This window comes from Rhyacophila brunnea, unplaced genomic scaffold (genome assembly GCF_057557595.1).
Source record: "Rhyacophila brunnea isolate RB1 unplaced genomic scaffold, BYU_Rbru_1.0 scaffold_23, whole genome shotgun sequence".
In the NCBI taxonomy this organism is placed as follows: Eukaryota; Metazoa; Arthropoda; class Insecta; order Trichoptera; family Rhyacophilidae; genus Rhyacophila; species Rhyacophila brunnea.
The window spans coordinates 2,609,630-2,629,326 of NW_028232893.1; the positions used below are offsets into that span (position 1 = coordinate 2,609,630).

Genomic DNA, 19,697 nt, shown 5'->3' on the forward strand with positions numbered 1-19,697 from the left:
TGCTATTTTATTATGTTTATTAAATTTAATAATGCGATAATAATTTATTCATGCTACTTAATTTATTCTTGGAAAGCATATTTCTGTTTATATGGCAGTTTTGTAATGGTTTGTTTCTTCGCTTATATACCTACGTTCTTGAAACAAAATACAGATGGTAGTGCTATGTTGACCAAATATATTTTTATTACTTTTATAATAAAAATAATTAACAATAGTAATAAGTGTTTTATTTTAAAATTTACCCTCATATATTAACAGTTTATTTGAAACGATGTGACTTATTATTAATGCATATCTAGCAAAATTCGCTATGAATCCCATCTGCTAGTCATGCCTTCAAATTGAATAACAATATAAAATATAAACAGCGAGTCTATTCTATACAAAAGGCGACTATCGACCGCTAACGTGATAATATGTTAGTATTTGTTACATACATTTTATATTGAAATATTATAATTGTAATTGTATTGTATTCAGTCAATCAGTCAAAACTGTCTCTTTCTCGCTCTCTCTCTATCGCTCATGCTCTAAATTTTAGCACAGGCAGGAGACATGCCGTTAAAATATATCATTTATTGCAACCAGTGGCGACCGGTGGTTTCCAAAATTGCTTTCATTGGGGGTGCACTAAAAATTTTCTTACCTATTTAAAAAGCATATCAATTCAGCGTTGTTTCTGTTTAGCGAACACACCTCAATCACTTCTCATTAAAGTCTGGAACTGCTTGTAAAAGTTTTTTCTCAATGCTTAACACAGGTAGACAGTTTGGTCTGTCCTGATTCATGGTAAGTATTAATTACGATTTAATTATTTTAATGGTTGAAAAACACTTTTCACAGATGTCATCGGACCATCCTTTTTTTATTCTGACTCTTATTATTATTATTGATAAAGTCTACGTTTACCGACATCATTTTAAAACACATACACTTTACTGATTAAAGTATAATTATATGTACTATTATTAATCTTTTATTTAAAATTTATTTTTATGAACAAAATTATCGAAATAATGTGACAAAACACCTAAAAAAAGCCGACTATAGATCGCAACCACAGAAATCATACTGAATTGTTATTGTAAGTAAATAAATATTTGAAGAGCATATTTAAAAAAAAAAATGTATAACTGTCGATTGGAATAAGTAGGTACGTATTTTTCAACTCTCGGCGTCAGTTACGCGTCATCTACAAAAAGCAATAAAAGTCCGTGCCGCATTGTTAAAAATATGACATCTGATATAATAATTCACTCACTTTGAGAAAGAACATAGTAACTAAGATATTATTTTTTTATAAATTATATTCAAATATCTGCAAATATAGAACGATTTAAGTATCGTATCCATAATATTTATGTTGATAATCAATTTGTATTCAATATCAGCCTATTTCCAATGAATTTATATAAGATTTCAATTTAAAAAATCTGTTTTTTTATTAATCCTGCTAAATCTCAGTTACTACATTTTTCCGCGTAACTTTTGTGCTGCGTTCCAAATGGTCATAAAATTTTGTGGATTCATGAGTAGTTTATGGGTTTCACGTGTCGGATTGAACTGTGTAAACACAGTGTAAAATGAATAGTAAACCAAGATCGATATTAGGCCGCTGACCACAGCGCTCGTTTTGAATGACTGTGCAATGGGTGCATGCTTTTGGTAATTTACATGGATTAAATTGCGATAAACGAGTGATGACTTATGCATAGCATTGTTGCACATTGAGTGATGTTTAGGAAAAAGCAGTGCAGCGCACATGCATGGTGTTAGAGGAGCCGCCGCTGATTGCAACAATTAATACCGACTAATTATAATTGTTACAATACGTGTTAATAATTTGATACAAACATACCCTAGTTAGCACCTTACTCAATCAAGTTGAAAGTCTAAATAAAATTTGTGAATTCTAAAATAAATTGGTGCCATTCATCATAGACTTTTATTCTACTTTACTTGGGGTATATTTATTTATATGTATTATATATCGTCACTGTCTCGGGTCTAGGCCAATTTATTGTGGCAACCCTCAAATATCAAATTGTTCAGGAAGTGAAAAAAACTGTAGGCATTGGATTTATTTTAATATTAATCAAAATTATCAATCATATTTGATTGAAAATGGACTTCAAAGCTATGTTAAAATTTTCGCGTGGCCGCGCGGCATAAGCGTTGGACTATAAAGCCGTGGGTCCCAGGTTCGAATCCTGGGTCTGGCAAGTACACATATTGTTTTTCAATTTGTGTTTGTCAGGGTATGGACCTAATAGGTTGAGCAAGTGGCTGACATCCATTTCTCGTAAAATCAAAAATCTGTCAATACAAACCTCCACTCTGTGGAGGCCCATATGATCCTATCAGGATCAGACATGGTCGAAAAAAAAAAAAAAAAAATGATGAGTAGATATTTTACTATTCATGTTTTTTATAAAAAAATGAGAGTTACGCTACTTGGTTCGGAGTACTTTGGAGGAGTAATGTGCAAAAAATTAACTCATTGTGAACATTGACAATTTTCTTGGAAATATTATTTTATTACAATTTGAGAATTTTCTTTTATTGACACACTAGTGAGTGACTTACGTTTAGAGGGTTTCATCGTTTGGCTGCAATATTTTTTGTTACAAATGGCTTAAAATTAAGTTTTGAATTATTTTTATATGAAATAATTTTTATTATTTCTGATACTTGGCCAGTTCGTGTAAGAGTATGCAATAGGTCCATTGCCATCAAAATGTCACTTTGGTGAAAAGTGAGGGTTATGACAATTGGCCTGTACAGTTACAATATGTTTGGCGTTTTAAAATGCCTTTCTTTTCCCTCACAGTAGTCAGAATGCAATGAAATTTTGATGCAGGTAAGTTACTGCGCGTGTCTACTGAACTCCTGGCCGTCGCAACACGACCTTATTACACTAAATGTCGGAGACATTCCATCGGGTTTAGAGGGACTTGGGCATCTATTCTACACACAAGGCTGCTATCGGCGGTTATCGAGGCTAGTTTATCATATGTTTGTATGGAGGTATAATTGTTACAACAGGTTAGCTGTCTAAACAGTCAAAATGGTCAATCTCGCTCTAAAAGTTAGCACAGCCAAGAGAGGTGCTGTTACATAGCACTTTGTAACAATGACAACTAACTTATTGTAAAAATTATAATACTTCAATACAAAAATATGAAAAACTATTCTCGATAGCTGCCGATCGCAGTCTTGTGTATAGAATAGATGAATATGTAAAAACGCAATCACAGACGGGGTTTATGGGCATGCAGACTTATGTAAGAGATTTGCATGTAGTGTCATATTATATTGTGTTTTGATTTATTTATATGACTTGAATTTTTATAAACTATAAATATAAAAGATAATCTGTTTTTATCCTGAGTTTTTCAAATTGTCCCTTCAAATCATATTTAAATTTAATTCAAATACTTATTTCGCCCTGCCTAGTGGTCCGATCCCGCCCATTTTCCATGGCTACTCTTCAACGCGTTGATCGCTCTTGTAGCATTGCTGCTAATAATAGAAAAGAATGAGTAAAAAACATCTAAAGTGAGCACTTATTGATTGTTTTAAAAATTTAAATGTCTAAATCAATTTTAATATCGATACTTAGATATTGATCATTATTCTTTCATTTATATATTATAATATGAGTGGTGAGGCTACTTAGTACTTTTTGGAACCAGGGAAATGATTATAACCAATGAAAAGGATAACAATACACACTTAGACAATATGCAATCCAATAATTTCAAACCTCATACATATTTAAAAATTCGTCTCACTTTGTAATTTCATTACTTACAGATGGAATAGTTAAATAATTCACGCTATTCTGGCAATTCGTTTTTAACCATCACTCAAAATGGAATATTTTACAAATAGGAATGTTCGATAATTTACGAAAATATTATGTAACATATTTATTTAATTAGTATTTTAAGAGTTAGATTTTTATATATATAGCTTAATATACTATGTAAACACAAGTGCAAAGAAACAAACCGCAGCAAAAAAACCATATTTGAAAAAATAGTTTACATACGACTTACTGTATTTTAAAAACCTGTATCAGTTATTTGAGAATACATTTTTAAAGACAGCCGTGTTCTTTTTTTTTCTTTTTTTTTTTCGACCATGGTCGAACCTAATAGGATCATATGGGCCTACACAGAGTAGAGGTTTGTATTAACAGATTTTGTTTTTTACGAGAAATGGATGTCAGCCACTTGCTCAACCTATTAGGTCCATACCCTGACACACACAAATTGAAAAACAATATGTGTACTTGCCTGACCCAGGATTCGAACCTTAGACCCACGGCGTGATAGTCCAACGCCTAAGCCGCGTGGCCACCGTGGGTGTTCTAATTACTTAGATTGAAAAAGAAAATTTGACCCCTTACTTACATGTAGATCATGGGTGGCCAACCTTTTCAGCAGCCGGGCCAGATTCTAAAAATGAGATTTCCTACCGGGCCACAACCGATTTTTTTTATTATACAAAAAAAGAATTATAAGTATATTAATTACATTAATAAAATAAAGCAAAAATGAGAATCAAACATAGACGTTTTTTTAAATAATAAAAAATAAACAAAATAATATAAAAATAATAAATTTTAGTGAGAAGTTTGATTTTGTGTGGCAGAACTAAGTGCATCAATATCGATTTCGAGTGAAATTGTTCCTACACGCAAACAGTTTTCCAAATGCACATCAGTGATTCGCATTGGCGGCTCTATGCTCGATGATTTGGTAGGTCAGTTTTATATTATTTTAATTTGCCTTTTCGTTGTACACTTAAAAGACGTAGAGCAAATTGGCTTTTTATACATTATAAAAGAAGTGATATAAATTGTTAGATAGTTAGATTAAAAAGATAGATACCTACATAACCTTTAAAAAAAATGTCTATTTTCACATCAAACAATCAAAAATATTTAATAAAAACTTCGTAGCTTTTTCATTAAACTATCACTATCAGAAAAAGTGTTGTGTACTATTATGAAATGGCGGGATCATGTATATATAAACACTTTTTATATTTCCACTGATTTTATTAGAAGGTGGTAACTTTTACGATTAATATAGCAGATTACATTTAAAAGGGTAACTTTTATACAATGGTTTAACTGTTTAATACAATGAATGCAGTCGATGCGTTTTAGTCAAAGGTTGTATTTAAACTAAACTAAAAAGCTATTTTTGGTTGACTACTATAATATTACAAAACAAACAATGACATTGCATAATATGAAACTTTCAGACAACAATAGGAAGTATGAAATAATAAAAATATAAAAAATAATACGGTTGAAACCATGCTTGGTAGGTAATATAATACATGCTCATGCTTAGTAGGTAATATAATACATGCTCGATAAAATCGCGAGGCAATAATAATTAATAACAGAACAACGTTTTTTACCTGTTTCCTTTAACACACTGAAAAATGTATTGTTATCTCTTTCTGGGACAATGACGAAAATCTTCCCTATGCAGCGTAAAAACAAATTTAAAAAAAAGACTGGCGAAATGTGTGTTTTCTCCATTTCACATATGGAAAATGAGAGAGAAAGAGAAATAGGTAGAAATATTTTATTCCGGCATATTTCCAAATGCCCAAATTATAGCGACCGAGCAGATTCCTTTTGTTTGAATTTTATACACACAGTTCGTTCGTCCGTGTGCGTCTCGCCTTGACGTGTTAGCCGATAATTATTATAATACATTGTACCTACATCTTAGATTATAACCTACATAGATTGTAAGATGTTTATTTTTGGAGGGTCATTGACCAATTGACCTAATGGACCAGCCGCTATTGGTGATTCGTGTTCTCACTCGGGATTTGATATGCTTCTTCTGACTAAAAAGCTGTTCACACGTGTAAGTGTTTCCAAATAGCGAAGTCATCATTAGAGCATGTTTGTAAAATGCAGGATATTTCTCCTTGTTCAAATATGTTTTGTAAAACTCTTCCAAACCAACCTGATGGAATTTCTCCTTTAACTGTTCATCGCATCACATTTCACAATGTTCCATTTGTAAATTTCCCGGTAATAAATTCACGTCAACGGAGAATGGCGTTGCAAATGCAGCAAAAAGCACAAGGTGCTTTTTTAAATCTTGAAATTGGTTTTCGAATTCAAGGTTGAAGTCGGATATCAACGAATCGTGTTTTTCCGCCACCCCCTGTATCACGCCTGGTTGCAATAACAATGTAGGAAAATGATTGAAGTTTTTTGTCCTTAACTGTTGTTCCCAAAGCCCAAGTTTAGTCTGGAATGCGGAAATAATAGTATTCACGCATAAGCGTTGGACTATCACGCCGTGGGTCTCAGGTTCGAATCCTGGGTCTGGCAAGTACACAATATTGTTTTTCAATTTGTGTGTGAGTCAGGGTATGGACCTAATAGGTTGAGCAAGTGGCTGACATCCATTTCTCGTAAAAAACAAAAAACAACATCATGTAGGTGGCTAACTTTATCGAAAATAAAATAAATAAAATGCCATCAGTGATATAACTTTCTTACATAAGATGAGATGGTGTTGGAGAATTGAAATAAGGCAGCATTTAATATTATTTTTATTTTCTCACAGCTCCGCGGGCCACAAGTTGACACCCAGTGAGCCGCATATGGCCCGCGAGCCGCGGTTTGGCCACCCATGATGTAGATGGAGTGAGATTAATCCCGTGTGTGGTGTGAATATTTTGACCTATCTGTATGTTTGGCTCTCTTTGGGAAATCAGAAATGTTTTTAAATTTTAGTTTGTTGAGAATTTACAAACATTTAAAAACATATAATCTGATTTACCATAGAAAGCCAAGCGTATAAATAGTTGCTCTGAGAATTTGTTTTTAGACTTTACAATATATTCACGCCATATGTGCAATCTACATACAACGATACCGTATTAATCTGCTTCAATTTCAATATTGTTAATCTTGAAAACAACGATATGCCTACTTAATACGTGTAGTACATATTTGATTGTTTAAAAGAAAAAAAATTTGTGGTACTGTTCGGTTATACCGGAGCCAGCGGAAAACGCATTTTGAAAATAGTCGATAAACTGGATTATTTGTTAGTTTGGGTTAGTTTAGGTTCGGTTAGGTTGGGTTAGGTTAGGTTAGGTTAGGTTAGGTTTGGTTAGGTTAACCTAACAAATAATCCAGTTTATCGGCTATTTTCAAAATGCGTTTTCCGCTGGCTCCGGTATAACCGAACAGTACCAAATTTGTTTCTCATTTTTCAAAAATAGATTTTTTATAACCAACTACAGGTATCTCAATATAGGTGCCAAAATTTTTACGACCATTTTTATTTCATGATTTCAGCTTCCAATGACTCAAATATTATATTTTGTAATATTATCATTAAATTTAATGCTACGACAAAGAGATTGGACTCCTCCCCAATCTCTTTGTGCTACGATAAAATAGCATCATATTTACTGCTTGGCTCAACAAATCTATGGACTAATCTCGCCCCATTTTACGGTAGGTTCGGTATTAAGGAAAATCAACGTTTACACTGGCAGCACTAAACTTCAATGTCAGATCAGAACATTATAATTTTTTATTGACATTTGAAGCTATGGAGTTTATGCCTATTGACTAATTTCTTGAAAGTAGGAAGCAGTGTGTAATATTTGGTGTTGTTATAACGTTATAAGCATTCCAAAATGAATTCTGTGTCGAGTTTGCTGCAGTACAAACACAGGACAAACGTTGAAATAATGGAAATCGAAAAAATCGGCAGGCCAATTCCAAATTTGAATCTGTCACAAACTACCGGAAGCAAGGGCAAGATTTCGAAGCGAAAATTCCAACCGAAATATTACAAAATGTTTCCTTGGCTATGTGGATGTGACGTCAGATCGAAGCTCTTTTGTTTCATATGTTTACTCTATGATAACAGGTATAGAAGCAATCCTTGGACAACGACCGGTGTTAGTGATTTGAATCATCTCAGTGATAAAATTGACAAACATGCCAATAGTAAACCTCACCTACAATGTCAATGGAATTCTGCGAGGTTATCTTGGAAAGGACCACCGCTACAGCTGAATAATGAAAATCACTTGGTCGTTGTCGACAAAAATATTTGTATGCTGAATAAACTCATTGATTGCATTAAATTGTGTGGAAAATATAAACTGTCAGTTTTGGAAAAGAGTGCTAAAAAAAGTGTAACAAGCAAAACACTACTGAATGCTTTCTTTACGTTTGATTTTAACGAAGACAGTGAAGTCAGAGAGGCATTTCTGGCGAGCCCTAAGTTTAAAAATTTACCTGATAAATCAATTCATGATATACTCGACTGCATGTTGAAGGTTTGTCAAGAAATAATTACGAATGAAATAAAGGAATCAAAGTATTTATCAATTATACTTGAAGATACTGGTGATAACGATAATAAGTATGACGATTCTCATATTGCGCTTGTATTTCGTTACGTTAGCAATGGAAAAGCTGTTGAACGTTTTTGGGATGTTTTCGATGTCTGTGTTGATTTATCGGAGAAGATACTCAAAGAGATTCATCCTCATTTAGTTGGCGAACAGGATAAATTGATTTCTCAAAGCTACGATGCGAAGGCGGCTATAATCTGTCAACAAAAAGGAGTACAAGACGAAATTAAAAGACATTATCCTCGTGCTTATTTTGTGCACCGTCAAGGAGAAAATTTAACCCAAATTGTGGAAATGGCTGCGTGCGAGAATCGAGTCGTTCGATTGTTTTTCGGAAATTTGAACTGCGTTTTGGCGTTCTGTATAAAGTATGATAATCGATTGAAGTTCATTCACATTGCTATAAATCAATTTTATCTCAACTTCAATTTGTCAAATTTTAAATTTAATAACTGCATTGAAATTTGCACTGCCGTATTGCACATTCGGCCAATTTTGATTGACTGTGTCGAAACTATTCTAAAGGAAGACGTACAGAAGGATATTTTACAAGAAGCGACGTTAATTGTGCACATCTTGAGAGATCCTCATTTTCTGTCGTGGCTTACCATCTTCAGCAGTATTCAATCGGCGATTTTATCAATGATACATGAAATAGATTTATGTACGACAGTTCTTCCGCAAAATATTTATCGTCAAATAGCGGTGTTTCAACAAAATGTCTGTCTAGATAACGAAGAGTTAATTATTACTGACGAAAAATGCAGCGATTACAAGGAAGCCACTATAAACAAAATAATTAAGCTCGATATCGATGAAGTAAATAAAATGAGGGATGTTTGCGAGACGGTCGTCAATCGTTTGAGAGATCGTTTTGAATTCTGGCAGAATTTAAAATCGGAAAGTCTTTTTATGCGGTGCAAACCTACTCCTGATCGTGATCCTTTATTTGAAAAGTGTATTGACGACACAGTCGTGGCTTACCCGATGTTAAGTAAAAAAAAATTGTCTCAAGAACTAAATGCCATGTACGCATCAACGTTTTATCAAAAATATAACAGTATTCCGCTGACTCTTCAATTCGTCTTGGATTGTAATTTAACAAATGCTTTTTCCGAGGTGTCGAATTTGTTGCATATCTTAATGACGACTCCATCGGAAAACATTAAAGTTAGAACTTACCTTCAACCGAACACACAATTAAAAATGACGTTCAAAAAGACTTATTTTCCCCGGGAATGTTTATCCGCCCATATTATGTTAAATGTGGAAAATGATCTCATAAGCTCGATGCCAGACTTCAATAAACGTGTTGTAAATATGCTTACTTGCCGCCCAGGATGGGTGAGGTATTTCACTATGAAGTAATATCTTTTGTGCCCAACCAATTTTTTATGCTATATGCACCTGTCTCGATTCGGATCTCCTGATTAGTGACGGGCCAAACATTAATGCCGACAATTCGATGCTTGCATTCTGACGGTGCTGCTTCACGGTAGCGAATCATGGCACCTTACGAAGGCTCAGAGCAACCGTATACTGAGCTTGTCTGTTCTTCAAGCCAACCGGATTCCGGCGTCCTGGTAGACGGCTAAATACTATCTATAGAGTGTAAACGGCGGAGCTACGGGATGCTGGATTGACCTGGAATGAAGTAAGAAGACTGGTGTGGGAGGCGCAGCGTGGTGTCCGTATGCTCCGACTAAGGGGCAGACGTGGAAGAAAAAGAAGAAACATTAATAGTTTTAAATATTTGGGGATATATTATTATTGACAAGACAATAATATTTTCAATTTATTATAATACATTCTGGTTGGTGACAGTGTATCCAGATCATTATTTTTATATCACCATCTCTTTCTCTTCCGCCCTTGATTGTTGACAAAATTTTAATATATCATTAATTGAGTACACGAGGTACAGAAAACAGAACAGCAAATGAGGTTCATTAAAAAAAATTAAATCTTTGATTCAGTTTTATAATAATTATCAAATACAATCGTTCAAAAATACTTATGTCCGTTTTTGATAAAAACGTTTACGTTTGTCCATCTGTGAAACGGACAGGCCTGTAGGTCTCCACTTTTGATATAAAGTTTTAAGAATATTTGTTTTTATAGAGACTTTAATGTCTTTTCCTCTCACTAGGATTGGCTACATGCTTCCATCCATTTCAGTTAATTAAAAATAATGCATTTCCTTCAAAACAATATTAGAAACCACCTTTATTTTGAAAAAACTGAACGAGATCCTTTATTTTGGAATGGCATTAGCACATTGCCGCAAGGCTGCAGTCATGATATTTTAAGTAGATTCTACCTTAGCGTTTGGTTAACGTGCATGTCCACTGCCTTTGCAAACATCATTATCAAGTGTCCGTTTTTAATATCATACATGAACTTTAAACTCTAACTGTTTTTCTACACATTTGGTATATTTTTTGAAAAGAGCAACGCTTGCACTAACATAATGATCGATAAAAACATGAATTTAGTGGGTGATGGAGTTTGTTCGACGTTTATACTAAGCTACTCAATTTATGCAACTACAGTACTCTCTCAGTAATCCGCCACCCCAAAACCAAGACAAGTGTCCAATTAGTGAAAGCGGCGGATTATAGTGCATACATACAAAATATAGTAAAAATTAAATCAGGTATTTCATAAAGATAGTTTCTTTTGAGAAATTTGTACTAGCAAATTAAAGTATATACTAAATTATACATATTTAGTATAGTTTATTATAAATCACTTGACACAACCAGTTGTTCAGTGAGGCAGATATTTTTGAATGGCTTAGGATTCCTGGCTTTCCCTATGACTAAAAGCTTCATTTTGTGTGTCCCAGTTGCATTGGAGCACGGCATAATTGTCATGCGGTCCTTGGACACTTTCCTCCCTGGTACATTACTTTCTTCGTGATGAACGTACGATTTACGAAGGAGAAGTTTCCAAAATAAACCCGTCTCATCTGCGTTGTATACTTGTTCGTGGTGGACTACTGAGTTTGACAATCGAATACCGGCGAATTATAGAGCTTTATTTTGTGTTTTCAGCTAGTAAAAATAACGGCGGATTGTAGTTGTCGTATAATCGAGCGGCGGATTACTGAGAGTGTACTGTATATAAGTTTGTGTCAGTTTTTGGTTTGACGTTTTATAGTTTTATGTGTCTTAACCCGTTCAGACCTGAATTAATTCTGAGAGGTAAAAAAATTATCTCTATGTTGATTCCGTGTGATATGGACCAAAAATAAGACAAAAATATTTTTATTTTATTTTTTTCGTTGAATTTTCCTAGTTTTCCAGAGCATGGGCATAATTATGCACATTTGGTCTCAAGCGTTGCAAAATTGGTACTCGAAAGTATTGCAACACCAATTAAAATTTTGCCTGTTTTGTTAATTTTAAGGCTATTTATTAATATATTCAAGAAATAAAAAGTACAGTAAATACTTAACATATTATATTTTATTGAAATTTAAGATCTAGAGACATAAATGTTGATGTTTATGTTATGTTTTTCTGTGATATGTTTCTAAACAATTTCTCTCCTTCTTTATGCATAAATGAATATTACTCTTATCATAGTAAATTTTTTTTTTTTTTTCTATTACATAGGTATAGGTATATTATTTTTACATCTTTTCGCTTCTTTACTCTGGTCCAGATGTGGCATATGATCAATGCGGTCATACTGGACTTCAGGAATCGGTTTTACCTCTTCGTTTGGTTTCCTAGCCTTTTTTCGAGGCTCACTGTAACTAATATCACTAGAGCGGCCAGGTTTTTTTTATTTATAGTTTTATTGGCCTTTACCATTGACCCTGATAGCCTCATGCGGAAGCGGTACAAATCCATCTCATCTTCGCCATCGTTTTCTAATGGCATTATATATCGGCCAAACCTTGAAAACTCTATCGGTTTGTACACGACTTCTCAACGGTACCACAGGTGTTGGTATATCTGCCAGTTCATCATGAGACAAATCAAGCAGTCTCTCATCACACCGAGAGTGAAGAGGCGACGCTGGACCTGGCTCGGCTACGTGCTGCGGATGCCATAAGAGAACCTCAACCTGACTTGCCTGTTCTCCAAACCGACCGGATTCCAGCATCCTGGAAGGCCGCTAAATACTATCTATAGAGTGTATATGGCGGAGCTACGGGATGCTGGTTTGACATGGAATGAAGCAAGAAGAATGGCAAGCGATAGGGATTCTTGGAGGCACCGCGTGGTGTCCATTTGCTCCAACTAAGGGGCGGATATGGCCGAAGAAGAAAAACTTTTGTCCAACATCTCCAAAAGCTTCTCCATATCTTCTTCATTGGTAGGATCATACATTTTTGCTGAAATACGGTCTTTTATACCGATATAGAAATATATAACACTTCTGCATTCGGCATATTATATAGTGACGTTGAGACCAATTGTGCATAATTATGCACATGTAAATTCAAAAGTCTGTGAAATATTCTTTTACTGATATTTTGTTTATTTCATGTTTTCAACGTCGTTTATATATATTATTCCATGTATTAATTGATATCTAATGCTTAACGATGCCTCAACTTGAGTTTATCATAATAAAATGTACTAACCTCGAACGCTGTTCAATGTCAGTGCAGAATAGGTTTCATATTCGATCATTGTCAGTTTATCATTCATAGATGGAGTTAATTGTTCCATTTATAACAAAGAGTATTAATTGATCGAAAATCACATAGATGGTGAAGTTTTAATAAACGAAAAATGAATATTTTATGAAGGTTTAAAAATAAGTGTGCATAATTCTGCACATGGGGTCTGAATGCGTTAACCAATGTTATATAAATGGATATAATTTAGGATAATAATATAATGCTATTTTATTATGTTTATTAAATTCGATAATGCATAATAATTTTTTCATGCTACTTAATTTATTCTTAGAAAGCATTACAGAACAGATAATAAATAGAATACAGATAGGCTATATTCAATACGCCGCATCTTGAAGCAGGGTTTTGAATGTGTGAGTGTCCTAAGAAAATGAAGCACGCGTTATGCACATGCAATAGTGTGTGTAATACACCAACATTCAGTGAGCGTAAATGCATAAACCGAGAGCAGTTTTCAGTATTCGAAGTAAAACGTATTCTTAACACGTGTGTAAGTTTAGCCCGGATTCTTCCTTACTCGAGTCGGTTACCTGCTATCGCCTTACCCGTTATGTATTTCAGTTCCCATTATTTCTGAGTTCCCTGGAAAGCATATTTCTGTTTATATGGCAGTTTTGTAATGGTTTGTTTCTTCGCTTATATATCTAAGTTCTGTAAACCAAATACAGATGGCAGTGCTATGTTGACCAAATAATATATTTTCATTACTTTTATAATAAAAATAATTAACAATAGTAATAAGTGTTTTATTTAAAAATTTACCCCCATATATTAACAATTTATTTAAAACGATGTGACTTATTATTAATGCATATCTAGCAAAATTCGCTATGAATTCCATCTGCTAGTCATGCCTTCAAACTGTATTACAATATAAAATATAAACAGGTATCCTTGTGGTGGAGTAGTGGCTGAAACCATGGATCCTTCTAAAAAGTTTTAAGGTAACCTCCCTCAGCCTTGTGACAATAATAGTACCTATCCTTTTATGCAAGTCAAACTTTCGTGTTATTTTGATTATCGTAGAATATTACGTGTTTCTCATGTTTTTATGAGAAATGGATGTCGGCCACTTGTTCAACCTATTAGGTCCATACTCTGACTCAAATAAAAATTTAAAAACAATATGTGTATTTGTCAGACCCAGCATTCTAATCTGGGACCCATAATATCATACTTAAAATTTAAGTACATATTTCGCCCTGCTTAGTGGTCCTATCCTGCCCATTTTTCCATGGTTACTCTTCAGCGTGTAGATCGCTCTTGTAGCATTCCAGCTAAGCGGCAGAAAGCCGATCACAATTACATAATTCGTATGTAATAATATAAAAGAATGAGTAAAACATATCTAAAGTGATCACTTACTGATTGTTTTAAAAAATTAAATGTTTAAATCAATTTTAATATTGGTACTTTGACATTATTACTATTCCTTCATAATGATATTATAGTCTAAGTGGTTAATATAGTACATTTTGGAAGCAGGGAAACGACTATAACCAATGAAAAGGATAACAATATACTATGGCCCCCACATCCGTAAGCGGGCCCAGACCAGGATGTTTGGTGGGCCCCCCTACCTATCGTTAAGGTGAAGGGCAGTGTGATTTTCAACATTAGTGTTCCCCAGATGGTTCTTTGAGGTCAAATTAAGGATGTTTCGTGTATTTTTAGCGATTTTTGTATTTTTAAATAAATTGAGTTGTCGACACTCGGCGTCATATTATGAAGCACTAATCGCGACCCTCTTTGTGGTCGCCAAGTAACATGCGACCCTTCGACATATTGGGAAATACTAAGTTTTGTAGTCAGGAAACACACTAAAAATCATTATAAAATAAAATTCTACACTATGAATTATTATCATTTAACTATATCAATCTTCATAACACATCAAATTGCAATGCACATTATAGAAATATACTCTATACTAGAGATGGGAAAACTGGTCGATTTTTAAGACTAAGTATACTTACTACCAGTATACATATAACTTATACTAACATATACTTGTTCCAAAATACTTACTAGTATTTGGAATACTATATAGAGCGTTTGGCGTGCGTAAAAGTTTCATACTCGACTGAAACTAAAACCAACTCCATATTAGTAATTGAAATACGTATTGGCTCAGGGAACTCAGACTGTGTATCGGCTTCAATAGAATCGCTAAAAATTTGCTGAGCTCCGCTTGTTGAATAGTCCCATTTATTATAAAATTTTAAATACATTTTAAATTTATGAGTTTTTTTTTCAGTTAAGTTACAATATTCTTGTTAACAAAAATGAATAACAATGATTTTTTCAATTTTAAACATGTTTTGAGCGGTCATATAACAAGCCTAAGCCTGTGCGTCATCTCTCCACTGAGCTGCGACACAAAATTTATGACCTATTATTCCTACATTCAAATGCAATAGACTAATAAATTAAAATATATTTAAATTCAAGTGCTATTTCGTTCGCGCGCATTTAATGTCAGTAGTGTTGAAAGTCTATTAACTGGCGAGTGCACAGAACCACAAGTTTTTTGGAATAAGTTTATTGGGCCACACATACTGAGTATGGGTAGTTTCATCCGAAACTTGAGTAAACAAACTGGTGACAGTATTTCCAACTCACCTCTACTCTATACGTCTTTTTGCTATTAAGGCAAATTTGTGGTGTATGTATATCTCACGCCGGGCCCCCCCTAAGCCCGGGCCCCCAGGCTAGAGCCCTGTAACCCCCCCCCCCTTGTGGGGGCCATCCAATACAGATACACACTTGACGATTAAACTGTTATTCAGTTTATTTAAAATATTTTGTTTTTACAGAAGCTGATCGTTCTTATTTCTCTAAAGCGCTGCGCTAGTTATGTACCTAGAAATATTATTTATGATTTTAAATCCAAAAATGTCATACCTAGTAGGTAGATATTTAAAAAAAATCGTCTCACGTTGTAATTTCATTACTTACAGATGGAATAGTTAAATAATTCAGAACATTGGAGCGGAGCTCGGAGCAGGAGCACTGGAGCAATAGGATTTTACCCAGAGCACCGAAAATTTGTAGTGCTCCACTGTTCTGGATGTTTTTTTTTATTATTAAATTTTTGTCCTAAATCCAACGAAAATAGTATATTATTTTGACACTTTGCAACACTGGAATTATTAACAATTATTAACACTGGAGAGTGATAAATAACCTCACTTTTAGAGGCAAATAATGAGAGACGATTTGCTGTCGGTTTTGTTTAATAGAATTAATAATAAACTACTTATTTTTTATTTTTTTAACATTTATATACATATAATACTTATTAAAACTTTTTACCCGGAGCGGAGCAGATCCTGGAGCGGAGCCGGAGCTAGTATTAGGTCCCGGAGCGGAGCAACTCAAAAAAGGGTCTGCTCCAATGCTCTGAAATAATTCGCGCTATTCTGTCAATTCGCTTTTAACCAGCACTCGAAATGAAATATTTTACGAATTGGAACGCTCGATAATTTACGAAAATATTAAGTAACATATTTATCTAATTTTAGTTAGTTAATCAATTTTATTTAGTAAGTATTTTAATAGTTAGATTTTTAAATTTTTCCTCCAGATGGAGCAATAATCTCGGGGATTGCATGAACCGGAGCTGTGCTCCGTGCGTTCCGGTCCATTTCGAGCCCTGATTTTAAGTTTTATGTTTAGAATCAAGGTAAATGTTAAATAATCACCCGGTGTCGAGTTATCGCCACAGTGTAATATAATGTCATCGATTAGAATTTGAGTCACGTATTGTCAAAATATATTATTTTCTCATTGTTAAAATAGTCACGTGCCAACTTCACACCAGGCGGACTGCCATTTGCAATATCCATTGTCGGTTTCATGAATAAAGTCTGTTATGGATTTATATTCTAAATTTTTAGTAAGTATTGACGTTAATAGAGGCCATTGAAAGCGGTTGACGGCATGGCCCCTACATCTTGAAGCGGGCCCACCTACCTATCGCTAAGGGTAAGGGCAGTGTTATGCTCTACATCAGTGTTTCCTAAATTCTTTACGGGAATTACCATTTAAATATATCAATCATCATAATATTATCACATCAAATCGCAATACAACCACATAGGTATTTAACAGTCCTGACGTAATGTAGCCCACATGCGACTTTTTTAAACAGTATTAGAGTAAATTTGTGATGTGTGTTAATCTTGTGGGCGCCATGATTGACGGTCAGGGCTTTTTCTCCTTCTAAAAAGCGTTAGTCATACGTAGGTTGTTTTGGCTGCAAAAATTATCTATTATATTAAATACACTTGCTTACATCCGAAGAGAGTCAAACCCTTTGTTTATATCGATCACAGTTCGCAGGCGACTTTTTACTACCCCTGAAACAAGCGCATGAGACTGTCTTGAAATACCTATTTTACCTTTATGGCTCAGTTCATTTGATGGTGACTGGTTCATAGGACTTTTGCCGCCCCTTAAGAGGGGACATACATGCTCAGCGTAGGTCAAAATGGAGCTTTTGTTCTATTTTCAAAGCATGATCCTGGACATACCTTAAACGTTGTAGATAATCTATTTATATAATTTTGAAGCCTTATTATCCTTTATATGTATTTTAAACATTTGATGATTGCATAAAGTATTTTTATTACATAAAATAGTATTCTTTTAAACCTCTCGCTCTAATGTTTTAGAATATAGTCATATTTCAGTACATAAATGTGCAGTGGTGTAAAGATTTTTTACATTTATTAATTTTTAAACGCATTTATAAAACCATCAGTATAATTTATATCGACATTATTATAGTATTTACGATAAGAAATTATATTGATAATCTCTGTGATCCCAAATTCGACAAGAATTAGGCATTTTATTATTCAAAAAATGGGCAAAATTAACACATTTGAAGATAATTCTAAAGATACTCATTATAAGCTATGTCTTTGACCATTCAAGTGTGATGAACATCCTACGAATAATGATTGCTTTATAATAATTATTGACCTAAGAATAAGGTAGTGTTTTTAATAAGGTAGCCATTTCTTTCGGCATTCCCCAGTGGTTAAGCTACAATATACGGCCGTAGCCATAAATTGACAAACTATAATTGAAGTAGGGAGTAAAATGGTGTAAACGCGCGTGTTTGAACATGTACCGTTTAAAAAAAATCGGTTAGGTACATAATCTGATGCTTTTAGTAACAGGTGTTTAAAACTATGTACTTACCTACATAATAATAATTTGCACGTCATGATAACTTTCGTGAATGCAATTTTTGGTGCAATTTTAAAATGTCAAAACAATGTTCCTTGAATTATATTGACAGATTCATTTGCACTTGGGGCACAAATCATTTCCGTATTTTAATTTTTGTCAACACTCCTACGCTATCTCGACGATTTAACTGGTTTTTCAGGCAGGGCCGTTGAACTTGCGGCCTGCAGTCTCATGCCTTGTGTAACTTGTTGGTTCTTCAATCAGCAAATGGTCATTCGCTTCTTATTCTTCAGGTGCTCTAGTCTATGAAAAAGTTGTCAATCGTCAAAGCTCTCTTCACCACAGAATCCCGTGGCACTAGTAACTAGGCTGTGGTCTTTTAAAACCATGGCATCTCCAGCAATAATATTAGTCTTTCGATACTTAAAAAAAAAACTACATCAGGCCACGAGACCCAATTACCTACATTAGTGTAAGCTGTCGTGAAACAATCAGATACACCCATACTCAAATATGTATTGTGACATCATCGGGAATCGAATCCGGAACCCCAACATAGACCCACGAGAGATATCACGAGATCCTGCATTTCGATGTGAAGCATCAGTTTTTTTTTATAAAGGAAACAAACAGTTACATATTGATTACAAAAAAATAAAATATAATAATACAAATTTATTGCAACCAGCAAAGTTTCCATGTATACATTATAATATAGTTAAGCCTAATAAGATAGAGAGTAAGATAACATAAATATAAAGAAATTACATGAAAAAATGAGGAAGAATAATGAATAATTAACTTATATACAAAAAGTAACATAAAAAATATATATATAAGTATATATTATATGATAGGAAGTCCTGCTCAGAGCATATTTCAACTCTCCGATGCCTCCTGCAACAGTACCAAGAGATGAATATACCTGTCGCCTGCTGCTTCGTGGACTATGAAAAGGCATTTGACAGTCCTCATCGTGAATCTCTGTGGCAAATTCTGCTAGGCTATGGTGTCCCACGGAAACTGGTCGCCGTGATAAGTGCTCTCTACACCAATACAGAGTGTCGCGTAAGAGCAGCCGGAACATCCTCTGACCTCTTTGAAATCACGTCAGGAGTCTAGCAAGGATGTGTACTTGCGCCCTTTCTTTTTATCATCATGATGGATTTCATAATGCGTAAGACGGTTTGCCCCGACAGTGGGATACGCCTACATCATGATGACACAAGCGATCTATGCGAAGAAAGACTGTGCGACTTGGAGTATGCAGACGACGCAGTCGTGTTTGACTCGACGATCGAAAGGTTGGAGGTGACCGTGAACAGGCTAGCCGCGAACTCGATGCGTGTAGGTCTTCATCTGAATGCCGCTAAGACCAAATCCATGTGCAGTGCTGCTTGCA

At 34.4% G+C, this 19,697-nt stretch overlaps 2 protein-coding genes across 3 annotated transcripts in view; both read left to right on the forward strand.

Annotated features, from left to right (window-relative positions):
• The window catches only part of wkd (TBC1 domain family member whacked), a 422,625-nt gene extending 417,750 nt beyond the window's left edge, over nt 1-4,875 (forward strand). Inside the window, exon 7 of the transcript XR_015071148.1 lies at nt 4,774-4,875. The gene's annotated coding sequence lies outside the window, so the exon portion shown is untranslated. The remainder of the gene's footprint in view (nt 1-4,773) is intronic.
• The window catches only part of Mhcl (Myosin heavy chain-like), a 477,652-nt gene that overhangs the window by 169,173 nt on the left and 288,782 nt on the right, over nt 1-19,697 (forward strand). The gene's annotated exons all lie outside the window — the stretch shown is intronic.